General features: G+C 36.9%; 1 long non-coding RNA gene across 1 annotated transcript in view; it reads right to left on the bottom strand.

Annotated features, from left to right (window-relative positions):
- LOC111773221 (uncharacterized) overlaps positions 1 to 24,236 on the bottom strand; it is a 113,364-nt gene extending 89,128 nt beyond the window's left edge. The window contains exon 1 of the long non-coding RNA XR_002807541.2: positions 24,107 to 24,236. This is a non-coding gene — a long non-coding RNA (uncharacterized lncRNA). The remainder of the gene's footprint in view (positions 1 to 24,106) is intronic.
- Positions 24,237 to 25,583: the final 1,347 nt, after the last annotated feature.

The raw sequence follows: 25,583 nt of genomic DNA, 5'->3' as shown, positions 1-25,583 counted from the left end.
AACTCTTTCTCCCTAGGATACTTGGATTTATCTTTGCATAGCTTTCTATCTTGTTCTTCTTAATAAATACAGAGTTCTACAGAAAAGACCTTTTTCAGAAGACCATTTTTATGACCAGTGTTTTTGTAAGTTCTATGCTTTTAAAAAATTACATTGTTAATTAAAATGCATTTATATTTAATGCATTAGTGGGCAGACTTTTTTATTTTTGGTAAAATCTTCATTAGAATCTATTTGTAACTGTATGTTTTGTTTGTAAGTTTTGGCTTAAGTATATTTGCTGTTTTGGGTAGTGCCTTTTTATATGTATTCTTTCACATTTAGAACTTAGTCTTTTCTAAAGTAATGTTCTATATTACCTTTCCACAGGTGATATGATAGTTAATATTAGGAATGCCAGAAGAAAATGGTTTAATTTAAGAATGTGATTAGGTATATCTGAATTTGATTAGGTATATTTGATAGTAAATGCTCAGAGGAGTTAGATCTGTTAGTACTTTTGAACATCTCTGCTATCCGAAACTACTAGACTGTCATCTCTTTTCAGGCGGAGACTTACACACCTTGGTGTTCTGGTACACAATTACCCAGAAGAGTGCTTTGTCCATAATAGGAGGTATTTTAAGAATGTATTTGACTGAGTTAATGAGTTTAGGATCCTAAGGAGAAATTGGAATCACCTGGTTGTAAATTACTACATTTTCTTAACAGTTTTAAGTTGATATTATTTCAAGATCCTCATTAAGTTAATTACTAAAGACTGTTACAGAATCAGTGAAAGGAAAAAAAATCTCATTTGTAGTAAAAGGGTAATAAGTCAAGATTAGGGAAGGAAAAACTCTTTCAGATAGGTTTGAATGAAAACATAATTGATGTCACCAAAAAATGGACTTTTTGTGGGTTGGATCCATTTTCATCATGACTCAGATATAATTTAGATCGACTCTTTCATTGATTTCCCAATAGAAAGATGTAGACAGACTGGAGATTTATTACAAATGAAAATTACTAATTATTAAAAGAAAGTCTGATGAACAAAGAAGGAATGTGGCTCTGCATATCAGTGACAACTACACTGTAGAGTCAGAAAAGTCAGCCCATAAACATGAGCAGGTTAAGGACAAGCTAGGGAAATGACAAATATCTCATTTTGGAAGTATCTTCTCTATTCACTAGTTGCAATACATAGATATAAAGTATGAAACAATGAAATCTAAGCAGTAATCGTTTTGAGGAACTATTTTGTTGATAAAGTAATTGACATTTATTTTTATTAAGAAGTAATATTACTTAGGCCAAAGCTGATTCAAGATGGAAAACTATAGGCTAATCACTGTTTTTTTATATTAATACATAAAAACCATTTTAATTGATTAAAAAACATCGAGTTGCCCAGTCATCTTGTATGATGACCTCACAATATTTTATAAGTATGAACTTAAAATAATTAGAATAAAAGGACAGGTTTAGTAAAGTGGTGTCGACCTAAAAATATCGACCTATTCCATATCAAAGTTTTAGCAGTGTCCTGGGGATAAAGAGGAATGTGGCCTATCTTCCTAGGCTGGCAATGTTTATTCCATATGAAGTAAAAATATTTCTATATTAGAACACATACCAATGTATTGATGAGCAAAATTTATATTAATTTTTAGTGTAAATCACAAGACTTCAGAGCAGTTTTAATTTGGCAGTGGATCATTTGTTCTGTCTTCCTCACCCCAGCACACTGACGAGTCTTTGGATACAACATTGGATGTTAGTGACGCTCTATACAGAGTATTTTTTTAGAAGGAAAGAAAAAAAATCCTGTGTCTTATGGCATGGGAATGCAAATAGCACAATGAATTTTCTCTAAACAAATCATTTTGTTTGTGTATATGTGGAATTTCAGATGGATGCCATTTTCATGTAATTTTATAATAGATATTTCTAGGTTCTTTGGAGTCCTTATACGTAATGATTTCTTGTTCTACACGCCTAGGTATTGATTAGAAAAATGGAATGGGAATTTTAACTTGTAATCCACATCCATGTGCATGGGTACCCTCACCTATTTCTCTCCTACCTATATTCCTCTTTCTCTCCAACACCTAACCTGTGGATTCCTTTCTTACTTTCCACATAAAACAACTAATTCATCAATAACAAAATGACAATGGCTTTCATCTATTTAATGTTTACTGTGTCCTAGGCAGTGTGCTAAGAAGGCTAAGCACTTTGATATACATGATTTTGTTAAATTCCCACAACCACCTTTAATGATGGATATACTTTTACTTTATGAATGAGGAAATTGAGGCTATGAACTTATGTAATCTCCCCTAAATTACACAGCTATGACTAAGAATTGGGTCTCAAACTCAGCTTTGAGCCAGATTTTATGTTGTAGAGACTTCCACATGCCAGGAAAAGGAAGGTTTTACCCTTGGGTATCAATAACTGCATGCCTTTTAGAGAAATGTTTGAGTATTTTATAAAGGGGGTAACCACCTGGCTACAAGCACGTGAGCAAATGGAAGAGGTACAATTGGTCAATATGAAGACCTTCAATTATTAACCAAGGTAATATCAGCCCACTTCTTAACCTCTCCCTCCATTTTCCAGAAATCTCTGATGCCAGAGCCTTTCCGGGGTTGTGCTGGACTGGTCAGATGCTTCCTCTGTGAGGCTGCAAGGCTACAGCTTGCTCCTCTCTGCATCCCCAGTTCCCACTCTTCTATTCATTTTGGCTTCTGGATGTGTGCTAAAATCTCTGGTCTGGTGATAGGTCCTCCCATTCCCTATATGTTGATGGTATAGTCACTTGTTTATTCCTTTACTATTAATTTAATGGGAACTGGAGAACAAGATATAAAGTCATATGTTCACTGTCTTGAACTCGAAACCAATGTAAATTTCACTTTAAAAGAACATGGTGAATTTGACTTTCACTTCTGGTTAGGATATAAAATACAAAAGAACTTTGATCCAGTGAAACATTAGAAAAATTCCAGATATAATAAACATAATCTTTAACGGTGCTTTTACAGAGTAGTATATACAAGCAAGTCTAGATGAAATAAATCCCAGAGAGAGATGAATTATTCACAAATAAGTAGAGACTGCAGCAGCTTCTATACCTGAGGCAAATGCCTGTCTGGGTGCTGGTAGGTGAGAAGTGGAGCTACCATGGACTAGGAGATTTCACAGGAAAGAAGGAAACTGGCTGAACTGTTGACAACATCGTAGCCTGATGAGAGGGGTCTGCAAGAGCGTTAAGTGCTTGACCCAACAATTCTCCTGGCTATTTTTCCTGGAATTTTGCCAAGAAAGTAGCTATGGAGGAGGACCCAGTAAGCAAAGAGAATTTGTGTAGCTTTGCATGTCACACTTAATTGCCAGAGTTGGAACCAAATTTGAATCCTAACTAAACTGAGACTGGACTCTTGTTCCAGTTCAAACACTAAAAAGATCAAATTGCTTAATCTCTTGGCAAATGAGGCATAGGAGGTTAGGGATTGGACTAACTGGAGCTGAACTCATTCTAATTAAGGCTGCAGCCCAGCTCCAGCTCAGTTCAACTTGTGGGGGATTCTGAGGGACAGGTCCCTCATGCTAACCAGCACAGAATGAATGGCATGCACTCTGAACACACACACACACACACAAAATTACACTTTACTCTCCACTGTTCTTTTATGCACAATACAGAATAAAATTTTTTAAATTATGAGATATATGAGGAGGGGAGGAATTGGACCCATTTTCAAGAGTAAGCAGTCAACAGACAGAGACTTGTAGATTACTAGCAGACAAGAACATTTTAAAAAAGTAATGTTGAGGAATTTACAGGAAAGAATGGAGATGAAGGGCAAAGAGATAAGAAATTTCAGAACCAAATGGAAGTTTTAGAACTGATAAATGTATCAGAAATTTTTAAAAATCGCTGTATGGCACTTATGCAGGGGAGCAATGCCTGGCATGGGATATCAGAGCAGGTGGCAGAAACCACAAAGAGAAGTGATCTGGCATGGGCTAAGGAGGGCATCTGCACCAGGGATAGGGAAGAGATGATGATGGGAGATTGGTTACATAAGGAGGGAATTATCCAATAAGAAAAATAAAGAGAATAGGAAGAGATTCTTCTGTTCAAGAAAGGAATTGGAAATATGGCAATGGAGAGAACTAGAAAGATCCCTAAGGTGTAGGATTGGAAGAGGAAGTATCAGGTAGGTAGAGAAATTAATATAGATGTACATATGTGTAAATACATGTGTGTGGTATTTTTATACATATAATCCCTAGCTTTGTCTACTAAGAGGGCCTGAGATTATCAATGCCCCAATAGCAATGAACACACCTAGATTCTAGATCATAGCTTCTGAATATTTTTCTCCACTAAAAGGAACCAGGGCTCTTTGGAGAAATAACTGATTACTTCTGATTTCTTTTGCTGGAGCAGCAAAAAGCAAGATGAGTTTGTTAGTTCCAGAAAGCAAGCAGTGCTCACAGAATTATAAGGACAAGACAAAAAGGCATTAAAGTCATCCAGAAGTAACTCCCAATGGCCAGAGCTGGGACAATTTGAGCATTAAAATAAACAATGATAGTAACAGACTATAGCCCATTGAGTAACACAGGAAACTCTATATGCCCATACTGATATAAATAAAGTAATAAATGAAAACTGTGATAAAGAACAGGATAGTTACATTACAAAGAGGCGTAATAAAAAAATCAATAGAAGAGGTAAAATAGAATACTAAAAAAAATACTTGATTAATCCCAAAGAAGGCAAGAAAGGAAGAACAAAGGAACAAAGAACCAATAGGACAAAAAGAAAACAAATAGCAAGATACCAGATTGAAAATTAACCATATTGATAATTACATTAAATGTAAATGGACTAATGGCTTCAATTAAAAGTCAGAGATTGTCAAACTAGATCAGAGTTTTTCAACTTCAGCATTTTGAGCCACATAATTCTTTACTGTAGGAGATTGTCCTTTGCACTGCAGGATGTTTGACAGCGTCCCTGGCCTCTACCTGCTAGATATCAGTAGCACTACCCCTCTCTTTTCAGTTACCACAACTAAAATTGTCTCCAGATAGTTGCAAATGTTCCCTGCTAGACAAAATCATGCCTGGTTGAGAACCACTGTACTAGATGAAAACAAAGCCTGAACAATATGCCATTTACAAGAAATACATGTTAAATACAAACACACCAATAGTTTTAATGGTAAAACAATGTAAATATTACTCATAAGAAAGCTGGCATGACTACATTAATGTCAGACAATGTAGATTTGAAGACAATATTTAGAGAAATGGAGATATTTCATAATGACAAAAAGATCTACCTATCAAAGAGACTTAAATGTGCATGCACCTAATAAAGAGGTGCAAAATATATGAAGCATAAATCGACAGAAACAAAGGAAAAAGACAGAGAAATCTATAAACATATTTAGGGATTAAACACTGCTCTTCCAGTAATTACTAAAACAAATAGATGAAAATCAGTAAGGTTATAGAAGATTTGAATGTCTTTAACCAACTTGACCTAAATGACGCTTTCAGAATATTACACTCAAACAATATACATTCTTTTCAAGTGCACCTAGAAATGTTAACCAAGATAGACCATATGCTAGGCCAAAAAACAAGTCTCATTAAATTACAAATGAATGCAATCAAACAAAATGTCTTCTATGACCACAACACAAATCAAAATCAATAATGAAAATGTATCCAGAAAAATTTCCAAATATTTGAAAGTAATATTTGAAGCTGTCTTATAAGTAACCCCTGGATCAAAGACAAAGTCACAAGGGAAAAATATTTCTAATTAAATGTCAAAGTTCTTCAAAATAATTTGTTTTCATCCCCCTGCTTTGCTGGTACTTTAAGCAAGTGCTAGAGTAAAGTCAGCACTGAGACAAGATTCTTTAGTCAGTACATAGAATACAGAAATTCATTTTTTACTACATGTATGGGTCAAATGATATCTGGAAGGAGTTTGTCAATTTATATATATGGTAATGGTATATTGCAGAGAACAACCAAATCATAAAGATTTCTCCAAGGATTAATATATAAGAAACTCGAAGGAATTTTTCAAATCTAGGGTCCCTGGCACCCTCCTTGTGGAGGATTACAGAGCCATGTAAAACTTCCAACACTAGAATGAATGCTGACCCGCCTCACATGGAACCGTTCTCTCTACCTCTTGACAGAAGACAATATTTCAACTGAGCACCTAGTCTGACTTTATGAAGTGATTCTCCCCCTTGGATACAGTAACTGAAGCACTTTATCTAAGTGAGTAGGATTATTAACCAAGAGATACAGCCTAGCTTATTCTGGTGCTTAAAAATTAGACATTCCTACCTTAGACGAGGAATGACAGCTTTGCCATAACTAAGATAAAAGGCTTCTAGTTAGAGAACTTCACCCAAATCCACACTACATTTGAGTGTTCCTGAAGCACCTTCAGTCCCACCCAAGTCTTTTCATCTGGCCCTTCCAAATTGCTGCCTTAATTTCCAATTGGGAATCCTTCTGGATAAATGCACAGATTCAACCATTTAACCCTGGGATCATACTTGCCAACCCTTTGGTTGGTCATACTTGCTATAATAGATTGAAACCCCTTTTTCAGGCCCAACTGGCTTTGGATATTCAAAAAAAGGGTTTATCAAAACCATTCAATTGATTTCCTTGCATCCTTGGGGCAGTTGCTTACCCTTCATTTTTAACCTCACACCTGTAGGAATGAAATGCTAAAGAAGGTAATAAGTGTTATATTCATGTTTTGTCATTCAGAAGAGAGGTAGAAAATGAATAAAAAGATGTCAATATTTCCTTATTTTATACGTCCATAAATTAATGTTTTCTTTGAGTGTAGTGGGTGTTAGGATTATAGAAAATTATGGTTGTAACTAGCTTTTGTAAATAATTTGTTTACAAAATAATTTGAACTGGGAATGATCTTATAACTTTAGCTATGATATGAAAAGGAATCATTTTAGTGATGGATACTGATCAAGATGAAATTTTTAAAAATCTGCATCTAGACATGTAGTGAAATTGCAGAAAAAACAAAGAGAAAAATCTAAAGCAGCTACATTTTAAAAAACCAAGACAAATTACCTTCAAAGAGGCAAAATGTATATTGACAGCTCTGATTTAGCAACAGCAACAAGAACAATCAAAGGACAATGGAACTATATAATCAATATGCTGAAAGAAAATAACGATCAACATAGAATTCTATACCCAGCAAAAATATCCTTCAATAATAAAAATGAAATAAAGACATTGTCAGGCAAAAATTGAGAGAATTTGCTACCAACAGACCTTCGAGAAGGAAGGAAGCATATTCTTGTGGCAGAAGGAACATGATACTAGTTGGAAGGTTAGCTATGCAGGAAGGAAAGAATTCCAAAGAAAGCCATAAATAAGTGTCATCTAAATGAACATGACTAAGTATTAGTAATAAAGTCTTGTCGGGTTTAAAATATAGTGAGAATTAAAATAAATATGTAAATAATAATAAATAATAGTAAATAATAATAAAATAAAAATGTAAATAATAGCATATTGGTTGTATTTTCCTGTTGGAGGGTTGAAGTACTAATTAACTTATAATTTCTAGGGTAAAATGTTGCATAACTTTCAGACTAACAGGAAAAAAGGGAATTAAAAAAAAATCAATGACTCCATCTGAAAGCAAGAAAGGGGAAAAATAGAACCTGGGACAGGCAGGATAAATAGAAAGCACAGTAAGAAGGTAGTTTAAATCCACAATTACTGTTTTAAGACCTTTGAGGATAGTATATAGGAGTATGACAGAAAAGAGAGTAACTGATTTGGTCGTTTAGTTTGCCTTGTCCTAAGAAGTCCTTTTTAATAAGTTCCCATAAACGAAGTTTAAAAATTGCTACTTCTTGGATACTTTAGGTACCAGGAAGCCCAGCAAAGCACACTGCATCTACCGTGTCCTTTCATCCTCATGATGAACCTGCAGTGTAGGTTTTGTATCCCCAATTTACGGGTGAGGATTGCCTAAGGTTGCTCAGACAATAAGTGACGAAGACAGGATTCAAACCAGGTCAAACTCATCCCAACCCCAACATATTTTTTATTCTTTTACTTTTTGTTTATTTAATTATTTATTATTATTGTTATTATTATTATTTTGGTGAGGAAGATTGGCCCTGAGCTGACATCTGTGCCAATCTTCCTCTATTTTTTGATGTGGGATGCAGCCGTAGCATGGCTGCATGAGTGGTGTGTAGGTCCATGACCAGGATCTGAACCTGCAAACCTTGGGTCTCCGAAGTGGAGCATGCAAACTTAGCTGCTACATCACCAGGCCGGCCCCCCATCCCCAACACATATCCCAGTATGACACAATTCCCATCACTTAATAAACACAGTTTAGTTTTCTTGTTTAAATATGTCCTAAGTTCTTAAGTGCCCAGAAAAAACAGATGGACAAACATTTTGCAACAAACCCAACTCCTTTAACAAAGCAAATTTCCTGAGATTTCTCAAGTTACAAATAAACAGATCTTGCAAACAAATGTACCAAACTTAGCCTACAGCCCTGTGCACAGCTAATCATATTAAAGCAAGCATTTATGGAGATACTATGCATCCTATATTTTTCCATTTTGTTGTCCACACTGCGTATGCTTTTCAGTTTCTGCTTAGATCTCCATTTAATTCTGCTAAGAACATGCACTCACTCCTTGTTAAAAGTAGAGTTTTCATTCTGAAATGATTTATACTAGAAGACAATGTAATTACATTAGAAGACATTTTAATTTGCAAATTCATTCCCAGCCAAGATTTGTGCAAAATAAAATCTAATTTATGCCAAAGAATATCAAACCTGCTAATCAATTCTCTAACGACTTCTCAGGAAAAAACTGGTGTTGGCTATGATTCTTTACACAGCCCAGTTATCTTCCAACCATATTGCCTTTTAAAAGCATTCAATCCATTTTTATGCTCTTTCAGAAATGAGGACTGTGTTATCTATTTGCCACAAAATGAGAACTTTGTTGCCCAAATGATAAAAAGGATGACTTTGATTGTTTTCCTTTAGGTCATTTACTTCCAGGTACATTCACTTTTATTTCCTTCACTTTTTTACTGCTTATTCATAACACTTTTCATATTGATTTGTTAACTGTATTATAATGTCATACATTGTACTTCTGAAATGACTGTAGCTTGTCCCAAGACCATTACAAGAGAACAAGTTGGGGACAGAAAAATCATCACTAGAAAAGATGAATGGATGACATACTGGCCCTTAAACTCTGTTTCTAATGGAAAATCCCATGCAATCGATGAAAAGTTACCAGAAAACAAGAACTGCCTCATTAACTTTATACCCAAGTTCTAGCAGCGATTGATTTTTAATGCCTATGTTCATCATTTATGAGCTCCTACCCTTCTTTATATACATTTTAAATTAAGCTTTACAAGATGAACTAGTTGTTTCACGATGCTCGCTGCATCATCTATATAAAGCATCTCGAAGAATAATTCACAGAGAAGAAACAGAAAGCTGAGGAGCCAATGTTGTTTTGTGATGCAAATTACTAATTATTAAATGTCAAATGTGGCAGTTATAATTGCCTCTCTATTTGAAATGACCTTAAAAATAGCCAGCATATCATGAAGATACTTTTGGAAAATCAAGATAACATTGCCTTCTTTTATTGTATTTCCACAGCGTCTTTCAGCCAAGGTTTCTGACAACACTGCAGTGAGGCCATCGGCATCATGACGTACTTGTCACTGATAGAAAGATAACAGATTTGGAAATTATTGCGCATCAAAGCAAGCGGATTAAAGTGAGCCAAACACATTAGTTTTCAAAGTGGGTTCTAGAAATGCCAATTCCTCGACTCAGTAAACAAACCTTTGAACTTTGTTGAGTTGCTTGGACTAGTTTGGTTTCTTTCCTAAAAGAAAGTCATTTTTAAAAAGTAAGTAGAAAATAAGGTTTTAAACGTAGTTTTATAAGTTTGCTCATAATCAGTGGTGGGGCAAAATCATTAAGGCTAGCTTTGCTGTTAGTGAAACTAAGTTAAAAATACATTTTCCAGAAGCCAGGTTGATTTGAGAGAGATTTTTGAATTTACCACTAGAAGAAAGCTAACACTGGCTAACATAGCCAACCTCTGTTGTAGCCTTGACATCTTAAGTCATTTAATCCTTTGAATCATCCTGTGAAGGAGGTACTATTATTATCGATATTTTAGGCATGAGAAAATGAGGGAGAGAGGTATAGTAACTCACCGGAGATCATTCAGTAGGAAAGGGAAGGCTGACCTGGGTGGTCTGACTCTGAAGCTTGATTCTAACTACTATGATAAGTAGGTCTCTCTTCAATTGAAGTGTCCAAATGGAGTGTAAAATGTTTTCTTTCATTAAAGGCATAGACGAATATTAGGAGGAATTCTAGTATATCCAGGAAGCCCTGAAGAATCTTTAAAATTGAGCCAACCATTCATTGGATTAGTAGACTTTCACTGGGTTTTTCCCCCAAAAGACTCACCCTGAAGACTTTCAGACTCTGAGATTTAAATTCTTGCTCAGTGCTCTACATTATCTCATTTAATCCTCACAACAACCCTATAGACTGCAGTAGCTTTTATTATCTTCATTTAAATTAACACATGACATGGACTTTTATGAAAATGAGGACAGATGTCACCACAAATATTTTGAAAATGCCACGGGTTTAATATATTTCTACATCCTTTTTACAGATTTATTTGTGAAAAGTCTTGCCTTAAAAACTTGAGACAGCAGATATCAACATAAAGTTATTCTGATGGTCTGTTTTTCTATAACAGCTTTTCTAACACAGATAAATTTATACAAGAGATATATGAGGTAATGATGTTTGGATAATTTGGAAACTGGGTTGGTTCATGGACTGTTTTTCCAAGGCAAGGGGATCCAATATTGCAGAAGTAGAATTATAAACCTCAGCAGGAAAAGAAAAAGCCCTCAGCTGGGCTGGTGACCTGGCAGCATGAAGCTGTTCAGCTGTATTTTAGAAAAATTAGGAACAAGAGCCTGTACCCGGGGTTCTCTCCCCAGAGAAGCCTGGGGCAGCTCTCGACTCCTGGCAGATCCATTGCCTCCTGGGCCTGATGTGAAGGCAGCCCCACAGGTTCTGGTTTCTATGTCTCTTGGCCTTGTCTCAGCCGCTCTAATTAAATTGTTTGCATTCCTATTCTATTGCTTTGTGCAATCCAAGATTCCCTGTGGCAGATTCCAGCCAGACTGAGCTGTCTGCCATCATGGGCCATTTTAATCACCAGTTATCAACGATGGAAAAAAAATATTTTTAAGGGCAACATCTTTTCTCATACTGAAATTCTCCACCTCCATGTTTACCTTTTCCATTGGTTTTAAACCTGGTGTATGTGAGGCTGATTTCAAAGTCACCCAGGAAAGGTTTTAAAATAATTCCTACCCTTCTACCCTTCCCTTCTGCAAGGCTGTTATGCTGAAAACCACCATTCTTGAAAAAGTGGGGCATAACCTATATTTCCCTAATTCCTCAAAACTCTTAAACCCAAACAAGAGTTTCAAGATTCTTAGGAATTTATGGGCCACTTTTTCTGATGGCAGGTAGGAGGGTTCTGTGTTTAGATGCACTTATGTAACAAGCTGTCCTTGGCGTAAGTAAAAACATCCTGTTTTATGTTAAGCACCATCACAAAACAAGATGTATCATATATATTTTTGTAGCAATTTAAACTTTTCTTTTCATCCCTAAATTGACAAAGATGCTATTAGTGTTTAAATCTCAGTTAAAGGAAACAATTTAAAGACTCCTTCTATTAATGCACCATGGATTATTCAACAGTATATGCTGAATGTTTTCAGAGTAAAATTATTTCCATCTTGCTTTTAATTTAAGGAAATCTGGGCTCTTTCACTTTACATTTGTATGTCCATTGTCATTTTCTGTATCTCCTAAGTGGCTTTTCCATCCAGAAATTGGAAGGCACTGCCTTTGGCTGGTGATCCTCAGGTGAATGAGAAATACAGCTGAGATTGAAGAAATGCTGTCTGTCTGCTCAAACTGTCTCTTCTTTCCTCCATCGTATCCTGCTATCTAGCTTGAAATGTCCACTGTTAAAAATGTGCACCCTTCCCCAGGTTAGACAATTGCGGAATTGTTAGGAATCTCTTTTATTAGTTGGCACAACTAGTTGTATTTAGTTACAATTTATACCCAACATACCTCCAAAATATTTGAGGTGGTCGTCAATAAAACTACCATTATGGAAATTAAAAGTAACCCTTCCCTTCTTTCCTATTATTCCCCACCAATAATAAAAAGGAAAAAAAAGTTAACTTTCATTCATCCTATGTTAAAACTATAGGAAATTATAAGCCACAATAACATTTGGTTATTTCATATCAGAACGTTCTGGTGATTCCAGGCACATAGGAAACAAAGAATCTGGATGGTGGCGTGGGGAGTGTGGGGGCAGTTATTATTCAGAATTAAATGAATGTGCCAGTTACTAAGTTTTTGTCTCTCAGCACCAAATCTACCTTTCTATGGTGTTACATGATGCTGGAGCTGGAACTTTGCAAGCCACGTTTCTGCTTTGCCAGCTGGAACCCTATTAAGCTCTGCCAGTTGTGGTGGTATGTGTGTATGTGCCTGTGCATGGCGGCGTGTGTATGTGTGTGGTGGTGTGTGTGGGGGGTGGAGTGTTAGAGGGAGAGTGCAAGCTGGAATGAGGAAGAGGACTACTTGCTCCTACTTGTCTGCTTCCTGTTCCTGGAAGCATCAACTGAGCGATGCTTCTTTGCCCCGAGCTGGTAATTCCTTCCCATAACAACACTTGCAGAGCTAGCCTTTTTATATTTCCTCAGAGACACTAGGATCAGCTGTCTATAAACTTGTCTTCAGAGTTCTGAGTTTCAGCTCCATGGGGCTTCTTCAACAAGCTTCCAAGTTTTGCTACCTCCAACCTCTTCCCTTTGTTCTCCCAGCCACGGGGGTGGTAGCTGCTTCCTGTAGTTGCTTTTTCATGTTCCCTTTTGCCTTTTTAGTCACCTAATGAACATCTTTATACCTAATTAACAATTCCTTATGTTGTTATATTTTCTCTATTAAATAATCAATGTGATTGCTATTTCCTGATTAGATCTTAATGGCTACAATGGATACAGGCCATCTCTCCTGACATATTCACTTATCATGAAGCAGTCCACCTCCAAAGACCATCACAGACTCTTCCCGAGGTATTAATGCCAAAGTCTTCCCATGATATTCAATTTTTGTTAAATACAATGTTTCTTTTAGCAAGGAAACATCTAAAACTTTGTTTTATTTCTCTCTCTCTCTCTTATTTTTTTGGCAAAATGCTGATTGTAAAGATTGTAATTTGCTTCTTTTGAATGTGTAAATGAACCGTGTAAGTCAGATCCATGACTGCATGAATCATACATGGATCAGAAAAGCCCAGACCCTGGGGCTAGTTTTTCTATTTGATGGCTTGGTAAATAAAGTGAAGATGATGGTTTTAGAAGCTAAAAAACTAAACCCAACAGGAGGTCTGGTTTCTTTGATGATTTGCTGTCAAAGTAGCTAAAGACAAAACATTTAAAAGGATTGTAGAAAAATTGCTGGTTCTGTAAAGAAAGAGATGATTATATGGGGAGTCAATGATTATGTTTTCAAATAAAGTTTAACTTTCAGCATTCTGGCAAGCCAAGGAAATATGATTGCTTTTATACACAAGTAAGATGAAGTCCACCTTTTCTTTCAGAGATTCGTCCATTTGTAATGGGAAGGCACAATCACCAAGGCTCAGGGGTTTTCAGGACTAAGAGGAAACATAGGGCCAAGAGAGCCCCAAAGAGGACAATATAAAGGCCAAGATTTGGGGCAGGAAGGACCTGGATTTTGAGCTCAAATAGAAGATAGAAGCCAAATTTGCTTAGGATTACCTTAACAGTAGCAGGCAGAAAACAGTGGATAATATATTCAAGGTGCTGGAATAAAAAACTGCCAACCAAGAATTCTGTACCCAGCAAGGTTTGAGAGAACTTAGATCTATCTGAAAAGAAATGCTAAAGAAAGTTCCTCAGATTGATAGGAAATGACTCAGCATGGTAACTTAAATCCACAGGAAGAAATGAAGAGCACCAGAAAGTGTAAATATGCGGATAACGATAAGAAAATGTATAAATGTTCTTTTGATTTTCTTCTAATAATTACTTGTAATTCTTATAATTGCTTATGTAAGAGACACAAGATTGTATAAAGCAGTAATTATAATACCATATTGTTGAGTTTATCATGTAAATTGATGTAATATGTATGACAATAATAGAACAAAGAAGGAAGAAGGAAAAGAAGCTATACTGGAGCAAAGTTGCAATATTTTACCAGGATTAACTCTGTATTAACCTGATGTAGATTGTGATAAATTATGATGCATATAGGAATCTCTAGAACAATCACTAAGAAAATGACTCAAAAAGTATACTTAAAAATTTGACAGAGGAGGGGCCAGCCCCATGACCAAATGGTTAAGTTTGTGGGCTCCACTTCAGTGGTCCAGGGTTTCGCTGGTTTGGATCCTGGGTGTGGATATGGCACCACTCATCAAGCTATGCTGAGGCAGCATCTTACATAGCAGAACTAGGACCTACAACTAGAGTGTGCAGCTATGTACTGGGGGGCTTTGAGGAGAAGAAGAGAAAAAAAAAGATCGGCAACAGAAGTTAGCTCAGCTGCCAATCTTTAAAAAAAAATAAATAAATAAACTTGAAAGAGGAATTAAAATGATATGCTTGGGGCTGGCCCTGTGGCCGAGTGGTTAAGTTTGCGCACTCTGCTTCAGCAGCCCAGGGTTTCGCCAGTTCAAATCTTGGGTGTGGACATGACACCACTCATCAAGCCGTGCTGAGGAGGCATATCACATGCCACAACTAGAAGGACCCACAACTAAAAATACACAACTATGTACCAGGGGGCTTTGGGAAGAAAAAGGAAAATTAAAATCTTCAAAAAAAAAAAAAAAAAACGATATGCTAAAAAATATTTGACACAAAAGAAGGCCATAAAGAAGGAACAGATAAACTAGAAATACATGAAACGTCTAGAAGACAGATAGCAAAATGCAGACTTACTTCCAATGAAAGTAATAATTATACTAATGTGATTACACTCTAATCAAAAGCCAGAGATTGCCTGATTGGTTTTAAAAAAGCAATATCCAACTATATGCTGTCTATAAAAGATGCAATACAGATTCCAAGACACAACCGTTTGAAAACAAAAGGATATTAATGTAGTTGGAGTGGCTACATTAAGACAAAATGGACTTTAAGACAAGAAATATTACTAGAGACAAAGAGGGATTACTTCATAATAATGAGTCAACATATCATGAACATAAAGCAATTTTTAATTTAAACTCACCTATAAAAAGAGCCTCAAATCACAAGAAATAGAAACCGACAAAATTCAAAGGAGAAATAGACAATTAACTATAATTAGAGATTTCAGTGCTCAACTTTCAATATTGGATAGAACAAATAGGCATAAGATCAAAATTGATATAGAAGAATTGAACACTTATCAATCCTTTTAACCCAAACAGTGCAGACTGTGATAAGTTAAGATGCATGTAACCACCAACATTCCACCCAGCAACAGAGAAATACACATTGATTTCAAGTGTACATGGAACATCCTCCAGGACAGACCATATGGTAAGCCATAAAACAATCACTCAAAATATGTCCTCTGACCACAATTGAATTAAATTACAAATCAATAGCACCAACAAATTTGAGAAATCCCCAAATATTTGGAAATTAAATTACATGCTTATGAATAATCCATGAGGTTAAGAAGAAATAACAAGGAAAATTAGAAAATTTTTTGATCTAAATGAAAAAAGCACAACATTTCAAAATGTATGGGATACAGCTAAAGCAGTACTTAAAATATATAGCTCTAAATACCAATATTTGAAAAGAAGAAAGTGTCAAATCAATAACGTAAGTTCTATCTTAAGAATAATAGACAAAGAGCAAATTAAACACAAAATAAGCAAAAGAAAAGAAATAAACGGGGAAATTTCCCAACTCATTCTAAGAGGCCAGGTGTACTTTGATACCAAAACAAAAGACTTCACAGGAAAGGAGACAAACAGGCCAGCATAAACATAGACACAAAAATTCCTAACATAATACTAGAGATTGAATCCAGCAACATATCAAAAGGATTATATGCCATGGCCAAATGGGATTTATCCCAGGAATGCAAACTTGGCTACCAAATGAAAATCAACTAATTTAATACAGCATATTAATAGAATAAATGCAAAAACCACATGATTATTTCAATAGACTCAGAAAAAATCATTCAACAAAATCCAACACCAATTCATGATAAAAACTAAAACTAGAAATAGAGGATTGCTTCCTCAGCCTGATAGAGGGAGTCTACAAAAATGTATTAATTGCCTCCTATCCACCCCATTGGTGAGGCAGGGATTCTTACCCTAGAGTTTTGGGGATGACTGAACATACAACACCTGCTCCTTGACAGATGCAATCAACACGAGTTTATTAGTCATACACTCACAGCCCAGGGGAGGAGCACACTACCTGTCATGCAGGGCCACACGGTGGTTGCACTGGGGAACAGAGTGAAACACCAAGGGCTGTAGGAGGCTTTGTAGTATCAAGAGGGTGAGATGCCCCCTGGTGCCTGCAGGAGGATGTGATTGGTTTGTTTGAATAATTCCATGGGCTAGCAGGAAACTGAAACCAGCTACTCAGAGATAAGCAGGAACTGCACCAGGTCTGTTTGACAAGGATGACTGTTTGCCTATGGGACCCTATTCGTGGGGACAGAACGGGGATGGGAACTTGTAATTAAGCCATTTGAGGTTTTCCCAATTTAACCAATTTTACCAGATACCAAGGAAGCATGCAACACTGAGACTTAATTTTAGGCTTTACACTAAAAAAAAAATACAGCTAACATAATCTCTCCTGGTGAAAGAATGAATGCTTTCTCCCTGAGATCAGGAAAAAGGCAAAGATACCACTCATATCACTTCTATTCAATGTTGTGCCAGAGGTTTAGCTAACATAATAAGGCAAGAAGAGAAATTAAAGTCATACAGATTAGAACGGAAGATATAAAACTGTTTTTATTTGCAGATGACTTGGTGTTATATGTAGAAAACGCTAAAGAATAGCAAAAAACAAAACTAATAAACCAGCTTAGCAAGTTTTCAGGATGCAAAATTAATACACAAAAATCAATTATATTTCTATATGCTAGGAATGGAAAATCTGAAAACAAAATTAATTTAATTTACAATAGCATTAAAAGGAACAAAATACTTCAAAACAAATTTAGCAAAAGGGGCATACACCTGTACCCCATGAACTTTGCTAAAAGAAATTTTAAAAAGACCTAAAGAAATGGAGAGACATAACATGTTTATGGATTGGAAGTCTCAATATTATTAAAATGACACTTCTCCCCAAACTGATCTGTAGTCAATGTCAGCCCTGTAAAAACTCGGCAAGTTTTTTGTAGAATGGACAGGTCATGCTAAACCCTATATGGAAATGCAGGGAACCTAGAATGGCCAAAACAATTTTGAAGAGAAGGACAAAAGTTGGAGTCCTTACGCTTTATTTCAGAACTTGCTATAAAGCTATAGTAATCAAGATATCATAGTATTGACATAAGAATAGACATATAGTTCAATATAACAGAAGAGAGTCTAGAAATAAACCTTTACATTTATGGTCAAGTGATTTTTGACAAAAGTGCCAAGCAGTTCAATAGGGAAAAAAAATTATTTTCAGCAAATTGTGCTAAAAGAATTGGCCGTCCTTGTGCAAAAAAAAAAAAGAAAAGAAAAAAGAAAAAGAAAAAAGAAAAGAACATAAACCCTTTCCTCACACTATAAAGAAAACTAAACTCAAAATGGATCATAGATCTAAATATGGGAGCTAAAAAGATATAACTTAAAGAAGAAAATATAGGAGAAAACCTTTGTGACACTGAGTTAGGAAAGATTTCTTAGACATAACCTCAAAAATATGATTTATGAAAGAAAAAGTTGATACATTGAACTTCATAAAATTAACAACTTTTGCTCTTCAAAAAGCATCATTAATAAAAAGATAAGACATAGATTAGGAGAAAACTTTTGTAGATCATATATCTGATAAAGGGTTTATATTCAGAATATATAAAGAACTCTTAAAACTCAATCATAAGAATACAAGTAAACTAATTTTAAAATGGTCAAAAGGTCTAACAGATATATTACTAAGAAAATATGTGAATAGCTAATAAACCCATGAAAGGATGCTCAACATCATTAGTCATTGGAGAAATGTAAATTAAAACCTCAGTGAGGTACCACTCCTTACCCATCAGAATGGCTATAATGAAAGACTGTCAATACCAAGTGGTGGCAAGTATGAGAAGAATCTGGAACCCTCATACACTGCTGGTGGAAATGTAAAATGGTACAGCCACTTTAGAAAACATTTCAGCAATTACTTCAAAAGTTGAGCATTAACTTACTACTTTTTTTTTTTGATTGGCACCTGGGCTAACAACTGTTGCCAATCTTTTCTTTTTTCTTCTGCTTTATCTCCCCAAACCCCCCTGTACACAGTTGTATGTCTTAGTTGTAGGTCCTTCTATTTGTGAGACACGGGATGCCGCCTGAACGTGGCCTGACGAGCAGTGCCCTGTCCGCGCCCAGGATCCGAACCCTGGGCCGCCACAGCAAAGTGTGAAAACTTAACCACTCAGCCACAGAGCCCTCCCCTAACTTACTATTAACATAGCTAACTTACTATTATATAACAATTTCACCCCTAGGTGTCTACTCAAGAAAATGAAAACACATGTCCATATAAAGACTTTTACGTGAGTATTCACAGTAGCATTATTCATAGTAGCCAAAGCCTGGATGTAATCCAAATGTCCATCATTTAATGAATAGATAAACAAAGATACAGAATACTTTCATCATGATAAAGATCCCTTTGTTGCCCTTTTATAACCACACTCAACTCCCTTCCTCACTGTACCTCCCACTTCACTCCCCCATCCCCATCCCTGACCCCTGGGAACCCTGAATGTGTCCTCAATTTTTATAATTATGTCATTTTGAGAATGTTATATAATGGAATCATATCACATAGATAGCATGTAACCTTTTGGGATTGACTTTTTTCCCTCTGCATAATTCACTGCAGATTCAGTCAAGTTGTTGCACATATCAATAATCCATTTCTTTTTATTACTAGTAGTATTCCAGCATATAGGATATATCACTGTTTAACCATTTACCCATTGAAGAACATTTATTTTTTTGTCTAGTTTTTGGCTATTACAAATGAAGCTGTTATAAATATTGTTTATAAGTTTTTATGTGGGGATAAGTTTTGTTTTGATTGTACCAGAGAAACAGGGCTACACAGCCGAAAGTTCTGGAGATCTGCAGAAGGTTCCCCTTGAGTCTTTGGCTAAATACTGATCTGCGCGTGCAGGGGGTGAATATTTCTAAGCCACGAAAGGAGCCATCAGGAGCAGTGGGCTGAGCAATTCCCAGGGCTAACGTGGGAATGGGGAGAGTTCAAGTTCTCACCAGCCTGAGTGAAGAAGTCTGGTACGACATGGGGTGTTGGGCAGATTCTCAGAGGCGTCGTACTGTTGTCTCAGGGCTACATTAGCCCTAGAGTCGTCTGCCCCGGGCTCACCCTAATAAAGCTTAACAGCAAGCCTCAAAAGGGTCAAAATGACGTGCAAGTAAAAGTGCCATAACGAAACCAAATACTCATTAAAGGAAAACAACAATACCCAACAGTCAATGACATAAAATTCACAATGGCCAGTAAACGACCAAAAAACAAATCACTCCACTTGTAAATAAGCAGGAAAATACGCCCAACACCCAGGAGAAAAATCAATCAGCAGAAAGTTTTTACTTCTCTGGGATAAATGTCCAAGAGAGCAACTGCTGGGTTGTATGGTAGGTACATGTTTAGTTCTTTAAGAAATCACCCAACGTGTTTTCCAGAGTGTCTGGGAACGATCTTTTAAAAAGTAGTTCTGTTTTATTGTTAACACTGACCAGACAAGAGAAAGACAAAGAAAATGCATCTTTCTTCAAGCTTAGGTCTTTCACAGGGATAGGAAACTGGAAGTCCATTCAGACCCCCTTATCACAACTCAACTAATGAGAAAAGGTGACAGTGCATTATTACCCAGGAGTCTTTGAAAGAAAAGCAATTTATTAATAAAATCTACTCAAAATTTCACAAATACTTTTAACGTTGACCTAGGAACTCAACATCAGTAGTTCTTCCATGGTGTATTGATGTCATATTTGACATTCAGCAGACTCCGTATGTTTTATTTAGCATTTTGGGATTAAAATGTGGGAAACATACTCCATATATTCTCAAATATGTAAACCTATTTATCTTGGTTTATTTTATTAAAGAACAAGCCCTCAGAAATATAGATACGTTTTCCCTTTCCAAAACAAGATAAACCATATCCTTTGAGGTTGAAAAATAAAAATTTCAGAAGATTTCTGAATAATTTAGAAGGTTCTAAACATTGAGACATAATATTCCTATTATGAAATCATTGCTGCACAGCAAGTAATTTTGGCCCAGTCTGTGCTCTTGAAATCTGAAGTCAACAGGAGTCATGTACAGAAGGCATTCATGTTCTGCCTGTACAGGGTCATTTTCAACCTTAAAGCTTTTTAGTTCATTTAATATTTATGCATCATAAACCAGATTTAAAAGTCATCATGGGAATCTACCTGCATGCAAACTATTCAATATTTTCTTTCTCTACATACCAGCTGCCTAGGTTCCCACCTACTCCAGTTTAGCATTTTATGCTGTTCTCTACACAACTCCACTCTACCACATCTGAATATCTCAATGAGGGAGATCATAGCCCCAAAGACGTTTGGTGCAGGACAGGTCCCTAGAATCCTATCTGTAATCACTGTGAGGTCTGCTGTTTCCTTTTATACAGACAAAGGTCCCTTCTCATCCTTGATGACATGTCCATCACCAGGCTTTCCAGTTTGGAGCTGCTTCAGTGGTTTTCCTTTTTCCTATCACTCGTTCATTATTAACATTCATTTTCCTTTGCTGCATTTGTAGTAATTCACTGTTGTCATCTGGATAATAAAAAATTTATTTAAATTTTTTTTCTAATTAGTCCACTAGAATTCCTTATTATCCCATAATTACAGCCTTAATGATGAGTTTTTATTTCTCATTATTGCTATATTACTGGCTTACTTGGCAGAGTTATAGCCTTTCCTTGTATTTAACAAATATAACACACAATCATTGAATGCCTACTATTTCCACTGTGATATCACTGGAGATTCTGTGGTGAAAAAGATGGATATAGTTCCTGCCCTAAGGGACCTTGCAGCCTAACGGTGGAGCAGACATAAGCAGCTCATCACACAAGTAATTAATTACAATGTTAGCCAGCATTAAAAAAAATGCTACAAATGTATACATAAATAGACTCATTGTAATCTAGCAGGAATTGTAGGCTGGAAAAAATGATGTTCAACCTAAGATCTGAAAATGATTTGGAGTTAACAGCGTCAAATGGAAGAGGAAGAATGCCACTAGAGTGAAAAGGACTTTGGCATAGTTACCAACACACTGAACGTCAGTGTGGCTGGAACTCAGAGAGTCAAGAGGAGAAAGCTCGGGAGGAAATCAAGGCCAGATCATGCTGGCTCTCGTAGGCTCTGGATTTTATTCGTCGCATTTGAAAAATTTTTAAGCAGGGGATTGTCATGATCAGATCTGCATCCTTGGAAAATGAAATAAAGTAACCATTCTGGCTTAGATTGGAGGAAAATAAAAGCGATTGAGGGAGGCCAATTAGGAGCCTTTTATAGATGCTTGGAGAGAAATGATGAATTCCGTGGACTATCGTCCAATTGAAAATTGACCAAAGAAAATAATACCTTAGAGGTATAGCTAATAAGATGTGGTTTTTAGCCGGAGCAGCTAGTGGCTGGGACAGATTTAGGGTATATGACTTCAGTTTGGGACATTTTGAGTATGGACTACTATGTGAGTTCCACAAGGTCAGATTTTTTCCCTGTTTTGGTCAGTGCTGCATCCCAGTGCCTCCAGAGAGATCCCAGTGGAGACGTCAAATAGGCAACGAGATTGTATGAATTTGTAGCTCAGAAAAGAGGTTTGGGTTGGAACTTAAAATTTGAGATCACCAGAATATAGTTGCTCTCAGAAGCCAAGAGAATGCCAAGCTCCTCCAGGGAAGGCTGAAGAGTGGGAAAAGGCAAGATGAAGGACTGGTGCCCAGCTCACTTGCCAGTAGCTCTCTGCAACACTACTTGGTTGCCAAAGCATTTCATGATCAGTCTCATCATGTTGAGATGAGACCCAACATAGTCCTTGCGCTGAAGGGGTCCTAAAGGTGTTCCAGTCCCAGTGCCTCCCATTGCAGCCTTCAATTTGGACCTGTCCTATAGGAATATTAAGCCCTTCATCCAGATGTAATTATTCTTCTTTCCTCACTCCTTTTAAGAGAAGTGGGTGGGAGGACATCAGGAAAATGGATTGAGTGTAGAATGCAACATGGTGCTGATTGCCAATGGAAGATACAGATTTAATGCTTTACCCTTTCCAGCTATCAGGGCCCAAGTTGGGCTATCAGGATACATTTTAGCCAAGAAGGCATCTCTATACTCTTTATAGCTCAGCTGCTGTCTCTGTCTACATAAGTCTTTCCTTCTTCCAGTCCTTCTGGAAGAAGTCCTTTCTTCTCTCACTATTTTTTTTTTTTTTTTAAGATTGGCACCTGAGCTAACAACTGTTGCCAACTTTTTTTTCCTGCTTTTTCTCCCCAAATCCTCCCAGTACATAGTTGCATATTTTTTAGTTGTGGGTTGTTCTAGTTGTGGCATGTGAGACCCGCCTCAGCATGGCCTGATGAGCGGTGCGATGTCTGTGCCCAGGATCCAAACTGGTGAAAACCTGGGCTGCTGAAGCGGAGTGCGCGAACTTAACCACTCCACCACGGAGCCGCCCAGATTTCTCGCTCTTCTTATGCATCCAGAGCAGAAAGAGGTTTGTCAGTCTCCTACATACACTCGACTTATCAGTTAACTAAATTTATGGCAGAGAAAAAAACCCCCAAGGTACACAAAATAGGCATATGGATGGGATTGTTCCAAGGACGTTATCTCTGTGAGAAGACACGCCCCAGCTGTGTATGGCACAATTGCAGAGGAATAGGATGATTTTAGGGGGATAGTTTTATAGAATTAAAAATTTAGACTTTTTAAATTGGAATTCATGATAATTCTGGGAAGCACTGAATTAAAGCTGTACATCCTGGTATAATAAAGAGTTGTATTTATCCGTGTATTTATAGGATACTGTTGGAAGAGAGAATGCTTAGACTGTTTGAGAGAACAAAGTCTTCGAACTCAAATTCTCTGGAACTCTTGAAATGCTCTCTGTGGAATAAATTTGACAGGACTCCAAATGGGAGTTTAGTCATAATGTCAGTGGTTCCTTGAGGCGTTTGCAGAAAATTCAGATTCCTACGCTTTTCTCTGATACTGATTCTGTAGACAGCTCATGGGGCTGGGAGTCTATTTTTTGAAGCACCACCAGGTGATTCTGATGCAGCTGATGCATGCACAATTGTTTGGGGATCTCTGCAAATTACAGAACCACGCATCTCATCTATTAAGATAGATCCTTTAAGGACTTCCAGTCCCATAATAATTGAAATTTAGAAATGCTTTCAGAAATTTGCAATTATTAGTTGTTCACACTGGACCTTTTTCATCTACTGCAGTATCACCACTGCAGTTATACTGGATTAGTAAAATTTCATTAGCAACTTGCATTCCCACTCCCCACAGGCCTTATAACTAAGACAACGTACCTGGAACCTGAAGACTCGGCCCACTCCACGCTCTCAAAACACAAGTAGAATCTAAGAAACAAGTGGCAATCACTGTACCTTATGTCTGGATGTGCTGGAAATACTTCTTGTGCCACGCCCTTGACTTGAGCCCCAATTCCAATAGCACGATCCTTGTACCTCCTCCCAGCACAGGGGTCTTCCTGGTTCCTTTTCAACTTCATCAGTGATTTTTTTGTGTTCTGATCCCGGGGGCTGAAACTCCACCAATGAGGCAACAATGGGTCTTTTGAGCTTTGACCTCTGACCTTTGCCTGCTGCAAGATTTCCCTGATGGTCCAGCTGTCTTCACTGATGACCTTCTATCATCCATGGAGGGAAGTTTCTTAATCACCTGCCACACCCCACTGGGTCTGACTATTCTTTATGGCCCTCTCCCAACCAATTCAAATTACGATAGAGATTGTGATTCTCACAGCCTTGGAAATCCCCCAACATACAGGGTTTTCTGAAATAATATCTCTAGCATATTCAAGATATAGTAAATCTCTTTGGTTGTAATCACTTAAAAAGAAAAAGCACCTCTGAAACAATTTAAGAAATAAAATGAGCTACTAAAATCAAAACCCTCACATTTTTAACATAATTTTAATTTTCTGGTTTTTCTGGAGAACTCTTTGTGTTTTATTCAAGTTTATGAATAATGGATGACATTTCTTTTAAGATGTCTCATTATGTTTGCTGCATACAAATATACAGTTTCTTAAAATGGCCTCCTGTCAAATACATATGATTTCTATTTGTCTGCTGTTAATGTAATTGACTAAACACTAGATTCTTCTGATTATGCTTTCCCTTGTAAACCACTTACTTAATAGGCAAAAGCAGCTGTGTTTATGCTTCTGTGATTTTCGGGTTTCATTATGAAGTTTTCAGCATGTGACTCAAGAGCAGTAGGCAGTCTGAGCACCCTGGCACCAGCTGGCAGGTCTTTACCAATAAAGGCAATATTCCACCCACACTTGTATATGTCATGTAGGAGGACACACGGATGCACATACACAACCACTGCAACCACAATAATTGTGAACATGCACAGGAAGGAAACACTGTTAACTTTTTAGCAATTGATCAACAGTCAAAGACCTGAATTTAACCCAGAGCCCGAGTACTTCCTCTCCCGCCCCTCCCTCCTCTGAGAACTGCGAACAATTTTGTTTTTTAATTTAGGAGTTTGGTATAAGTATTCAGACACGGTGGAGTAAGAGAGGCAGGCAGACAGAGGGGAAAGGGAGAAAGGCTGACAGGGAAAGCAGCCACCAAGAGGCTGAGGAGGAGATCCATGCAGAGAAATAGCAGGAAAAGAAGGAATGAAGGGCAGGAGACAGGAACTGATTAGGGTGCAGGAGAAATGGAGAGGCAAAGAAGCTCATAGTCACCCAGGAGGAGCGTCATCCTAGCCTCTAGGACACATCACACATTAATACAGTTGTTTGTTTCTACAGTCTCATAAGGAAGAATATTGGAGAATGGGCTAGTTTAAAACCTGGTTCTGCTGTCTACAATCGGTGTGACC

Source organism: Equus caballus, chromosome 4 (genome assembly GCF_041296265.1).
Source record: "Equus caballus isolate H_3958 breed thoroughbred chromosome 4, TB-T2T, whole genome shotgun sequence".
Lineage (NCBI taxonomy): Eukaryota > Metazoa > Chordata > Mammalia > Perissodactyla > Equidae > Equus > Equus caballus.
This window is presented reverse-complemented; position numbering and strand designations above follow the sequence as displayed.